The sequence below is a fragment of the Lissotriton vulgaris genome, chromosome 6 (assembly GCF_964263255.1).
Source record: "Lissotriton vulgaris chromosome 6, aLisVul1.2, whole genome shotgun sequence".
In the NCBI taxonomy this organism is placed as follows: domain Eukaryota; kingdom Metazoa; phylum Chordata; class Amphibia; order Caudata; family Salamandridae; genus Lissotriton; species Lissotriton vulgaris.
Window position 1 is genome coordinate 1,774,943,727 of NC_141694.1, and position 6,373 is coordinate 1,774,950,099.

The 6,373-nt window shown below is 42.0% G+C and overlaps 1 pseudogene; it reads left to right on the forward strand.

Moving 5' to 3' along the window:
- The first annotated feature begins 3,155 nt into the window (after positions 1-3,155).
- On the forward strand, positions 3,156-4,311 carry LOC147709460 (transcription elongation factor A N-terminal and central domain-containing protein-like; annotated as a pseudogene).
- Positions 4,312-6,373: the final 2,062 nt, after the last annotated feature.

Below are 6,373 nucleotides of genomic sequence, written 5' to 3' on the forward strand. Positions count from 1 at the left end.
CAGAATCGCGCAGCTATTGATTATCTTTTGTTAAAACATGGACATGAATGTTCTGATTTTGAGGGCCTATGCTGTTTTAATTTGTCCGACCATTCCAAATCAATCCAAGCCCATATTGACAAACTACACGACTTGACTGCAGAAATTAGACAACACATTGATCAGGGCTTATTTGACTGGCTCTTTAATTGGTTACCTGACTTGCATTCTTTACGACAGATTTTAGGGGGTGTTATTGTTGCCATTTGTGTTTTGATAGCTATTTGTTGCTTTATTCAGTGCATTCCTTCTCTATTACAATTTTGTGGCTTTGGTAGGAGAAATAGGTCAGTTAATTTTGTTTCTTATTATTCTTCCACTGATGTTACTTCGATATAAGATATGGCTAATAGACTGGAGTCAAGGGTGAAGTGTGATAACCGACTTTTTCGACCCTCTTTGAGAGGGAAGATGATGGAGAATGACTCCAGCATATTACCCTTAAAGTATAGGGATTAGGACTATAAGTAGGACCTATCCATGAGGCACAGTAGTGCATTTTCGTACCCTTTTCTTTAGATCAGGGCTTATAAACTTAAGCTAGGGGATAGATATATAAGTATTAGTGATGATCCATCCTTTTGTAAGAGTATTAGTACATCTTCTGTGGAGTTATGCGTATTTTGGGCCTTGTAGGCCTTAAACGGGACAGACTCCATCTTGCTCTCTGCCTGGTAGTTCGAGAGGCTTTCTAGGTCAAGTGTAATGTTTTAGTTTTAAGGTGTTGTTCGCTTGGAGAGAACCGGTTCAGGCTGGCCCTTATCGAAAGACTGTATTTTTCTCCACTCCGAAGACACAACTCCAGGCCGGCCGGCTGGGAACGTGCCCTTGGTACGGGGAGGTACAAGAATTTGGTGGGCGGCAGGTTACTGGCCGTAACTTTCCATGAAGGGGCAGGTTTTGATATTAGCGAAAGTGTTAGGCAATGAGTCAGTCAGTCTGTAGGCGGCAGCTAGCCGTTAGCATCTATGCCATTAATTATTTCCAGAGCAGACAATCGCCATTTTGAAGTCCGAGAAAAGATTCTGAAACCGAGACTCTCTAAGAAAGACTGAAGGAGAAATAGCGCGGAGCGCACAGAAACAGAGAGAGAGAGACGGTAGCTAATAGCCAGCAAGGTTCCAGTGACTTGGAGGGAAGCAGAGGAGATTGAGCATAGCGGTGCAGACGTGTACCCGTGACTGCTGAGGTGTGATTCCGAGACGAGCCAAGACACAGAGACGAGAAGGGAACCTAGATGACTGCCGAGCCCCGACTTCACATTAATAAGGTGATCTCTGCCCTTTTCCTTGTTAAGCGCGCATTCTAACCTTTACTTTTCTTTACAGTATATACATTGTGTAGTATTGTGTTTATTTTTTGTTGTAATAAAAAAACACCCCAGTTCTTAGTGAACCGACATGTGCCTTGTATTCTTGTTCAATCAGGGTAACCTGAGCTTCTAGTTAGACATTGTTTGCATGAACGGATGCGAATCCCGATCAGGTAAGGAATGACTGAGAAAGTAGGGAGAGAGGGAACATTTGATGTCAGGAGTAGAAGGTACATATTATAATTTGGCCATATCAATTTCTATTATCGTAGTTTCATCCCGAGTAGATAACCAAAGACTTCATCCTTAAATGTTCATAGGAAAGTGATCGTCATTGGTACATGGCCTGTGTATATGTCTGCCGGATTGCAGACCGTGTGTAAGTGAGAGCACCGGAGGGAGACGGTGTGGAGGCTCGCCGGATTGTGGGCCGTGTGTAAGTGAGAGCACCTAAGATAGAGAGGTGTGTAGATCTGCCAGATTTCAGATCGGATATTAATGAGAGCACTGGGTCTGCAGGCCTATGTGTGTAGGCGCGCCGGATTGTGCGTCGGGTGAGCACTGATGATCAGTGTGTAATGGTACATTATCAGACCTGCCCTAGGGTAGACCAGTCTGGGCCTACGTGGCCGCGAGACCAATAGGTGTGAATAGGATATTGTAGAAAACCAATGCATGTTTATTGCTATTTTTCCCATCCTTAGGTATAAGATGTACATACATATATCCATACCCATTGTAAATATATTCTAAGGAGGGAGGTGAGTACGTTCCGGCCGGGTTAGAAGGGCTCCTAGGAGCTGATTCCATCTGGTCCGAGAATCTGGTCGGTACACCACCGAAAGGAGTCGTTCACCTGGACCTCGAGGGAAAACACAGACTCCAGTAGCCGACCAGGGGAAGCCGTCATGGAGTACGGAAGAGAGGAGAGTCCCTGGAGGCCAATGTTCCAGTGCTGCGCCCAGCCACGCTCTTGGAGGAGCATGGCTCAACCAGGGGCGAGATACACTAGTCTACTGCAAGGTTTGAGCTACCTGCTCCTCCCTTCCACATTCTCTCTCCTGTGAGTCCTTGATGAAGACTTGCACCTCTACGTCTTGAACCTCTTGTCACATGGTGTCCTCTTCTGGCCCATTTTCCGGTGCCCTGCGTCCTTGTAGTTCATCCTGGGACTCTTTATTTGCTTCTGTTCAGACCAGAATGGAGACAGATGCGGCGAGGTTTGAAGGAAGAAAGAGGCGGTGCAACTAGTCTGTGGAGAAAACAGTAGTGACCAACCGTCCGTAAATTTCACGGACTGCCCGTAATTTGTGCCTCTTGTCCGTCGTCCGTGAAGACTTCTTACACGGACGCCTTTTGTCCATAATTTCAGCTACCCCCTGCAAGCAGTTTGAGAGTCCTATAACTCTGTCTGCAGGGGCCAGCTCGTGCTCCTGCTGTGAGCAGTGGCCTGCAGCAGCCCCTCCCCGATCTGGCACAGACTGCTATCAGGCCCATTATCATTCTGTATGTCGGCCTAATTATCACATACAGAATGATAATGGGCCAGTGACAGCATTTGCTGGGCCTCCTCTTGCACTTACTGCTCTCTCACGGATCGATCGTAACACTTTGACATTTGTAAATGAAAATCTACAAAGGCTAGTCTACCTGAAGGCTACATTTTCTGATTCTCTTTTTAAAAATGTTGTTTTTTCCAATTAAAAAGAGAAATACTTAACCCACCTTGCAGCACAAACCTTAACTTTTACTTTTAACTTTTTGGTGGAAAATCCGCAGTCAGCCAGCTTTCAAGACATGTGACATGATTTCTGTGTTATCGTTGTGCATGCGAGTGATATTTACATGCCTCGTGAGTGACAGTTAACACAGATAGCTTAACAGCCCAGCATGAATGTGAAGAAAGAGATCATAACCAGAGTCCATCTTATTCAGAAACTGCTCACTGAAAAGGATTATGAAAATATAAAATGCCATTTAGCTGAGCTGGAAATCGCTGATGTGACTGTTGAACTTTTGCAAGAGACTGACACGGTTGCAGCTGTGTACAGAGTCCTAAAGACCTGCCCATCAAGTAATTTGAAAAAAAAAGCAAAGTTCTTGTAATCTAAGTGAAAAACGCTTTACAGAAGCATCTACCATGGATCCACGCACTTGCAAAATGGCATTTCTCAAGGAAAGAAAAAGGGTGATGAAGAAAACGTTAAACTGCTTTCAGAAGAGCCAACGGAGGCCTCTTTGGAGCACAGTTCTATGAAAGTCTTGCACTCATCATATCCATTGCCATTAGAAAGCGTACAAAAGGAAGCATACAGTGCGCTGAAGATCGACTTCAGTCTTGGCCAAGAGGACAATCCTGGTTGTTATTTGGTACTGGTGAAAAATGTTGTAACACATCAGGAAAAGGAACACAATATGGCCACTCTCGGGACCAAATGCACAGAGTTGCTTTACCGAGCTTTGGTGGATTCCATTACATCGCAAGCGAATGAAGAAGAGGTGATTTGGGACTTAGCAAAGAAAATCGAAATTGTTGCACACGCCATTAATGACAAAAAGTACAACATTTGCATCAGGAGCAAAGTCTCAAACCTAAAGAACCCCAAAACCCCCCACATGAGGCAACACTTGTTCTCAGGAGCTCTTAGCCCAAAAGAGTTTGTTAAAATGACTGCCCTGGAAATGGCTAGTGATGAGTTATGGAGACTCAGGGCTTCATATAGAGAATTGTGTCAGTCCTGGAACACCAGCTTCCCCATGGTGTGGAGGGAACCTCCACAAATAAAATTAAATGTCAGTGATGTGAGAACTTCAATTGCACAGTAACAGTAATCCCTAGAGGAACACTCTTTCTCCTTGGTTGGGTGCAGAATGGAAAACCAGATGATGACCTAATGACGTTTGTGATTTGTAATGTTTGCGGAGAGAAATGGTACAAAAACGGGTGGGTTTGTTTGTAATCGGTTTCAGAAAGTGCACCACAACTTCATTTATTAGTGAATACATATTTGGCCCTCCTAGAAGTTAACACATTTTTTTTACCATTGTTTGTAAACATGTAAAGAAGATTGCTTTTTCTTTTCACCATTTTAATACATCCTAATGTGATTGGCTAGGAATCAGTTGTCTGCTTGAATAATATCTATACCTAGAATAATATCTATACGACCGACTGTATGTGCAATGTCTCCACAGTATTTTTTAATTCTTTACTTCTGTTAAGCCAAAGGGACATATGTAGATTATTTTAAAAGTTTATGACAATACCTTAACAGAAAAACAGATAACCACAAAGTTGCCCCTCAGTCTATGACCTATAGACTCAGATTTTTACAACTGCAAAAATGTACAGTTTAAAATTTGTCAGTAGGAGATAAATGTATGAACTGTATGATATTCGTAATCCCACTTTCTTAACGTTGGCCCCTGAAAGTTGCCTTATCAATAGATGGAACCATAAGTAAAGGACTGAAGAGAATAGTTTATATACGCTATCATAACGTAATGCAGATGTGATTTATATTTGTGGTTTTGGTATATGTACATAATATTACTTAATATGTTTATAAATTATGAAGCCCTATATAGAGAGCACAACCCCATTAGGGAGAAAGGTGATAAACACTCTTGATATTGAGAATGGTAGCCTTGAATCATGTGTTTGCTGGAAAGGGAGCATAGAAAGGTAGTAGATATTATTATTTGCTTATTCAGTAGTTTCCTTCCTCTTCTTGTGTTTGTCCTTCCTTTGGAGCATAACTTATACATTGTCCTTTTGATTGGCTGAGGTGTATGCTTCCACCTCCGACATTCGGGGAACACATTTTTTCTTTTCTAAACAAGGTCATAAACGGGCATTCCTGAACACATTTGAGGTACAAGAAGTGTATTGATGGTGCTCTACAGTTCTAAAATATTTGGATGAAATGCAATGAATCATTCACAACCCTGTGCAGGCCTTTGTGGTTTAGTGCACACTGGCAAGAGAGTACAGTGCGAGGTAGCTGATGGGACAGCTGTTTGTGAAATATCTTGTGCACTGTGTTTCTGTACAATCAGCCACACAAAAAAACTTTATTGTGGGGAAAAAAAACATGAAGAAAATGAAATAAATTGAAGCCAGATATGCAGTGATCATTTCAAGCTGAAAAACATAGACTAGCTTTTTAATGAACGATCAGCAGCTTCCATGTTCAATTATCTCCTGTATTGGGTATTGCTGCACAACCTCAGTTCTTTGTTGCTGGCTTGCGTGAGAAGGCTTCCCAGAATGCTGTAGGGTTTTTGCCACCCCATTTTGACACGCTTTTTGCCTGTATTCTAAATGTAGCCTGTTAGAACATTTCAACGCATTATTTTTGTCCCACTTTTGGCTACTTATTCCATTACAGTAACTTCATAATTTCTTCAATGTTTGTGAAGAGCCATGCCATGTCTACGGTAGAACAACTGGATCTTGCATTTGTAGTGCCATCTGTCTGCCACTCAAGCACCATGAGGACTGAGAATTTTGCCTGAAAATATTAAAGGAAATCTCAAGGACAGATATGACATCTGCCTCGGAGGTAAAGTAGAATATCTGAGGAGCAGGAGTCATGGAAAGAGCAATCTAATGCAATTCTGGAAGAGGCTACTTCCACTGCAACCTTACCCTCTCAATCTCTAAGGTCCAAAAACATATTTTCTAGCAGGAGACAGATTTTTATTTTATGTAGATAGTAAATTGGGTTACTACTTTTAACACAGAGATCCTTTTGTTCCTTGCAGTGTCGTAAATATTTAATTTACCGTCTTAATTTCTATGCAGGTAAGTACTTAATCAATAATAACTCAATCGGAAAGAAAGAAACAGAGTCCGTGGTGTTAGAGTTCTTAGGGGTTTTATTCCTTAAAAAGGAATCGTTCCGGAACTGGATATCAGGTTCCTGCAACCACAAAGGGTTCAGGAAGGGATAGAGCAATATTTTATTGACAATACATAGCTTATATACTTAATTCACATCATAGAAACCAATATAGGAG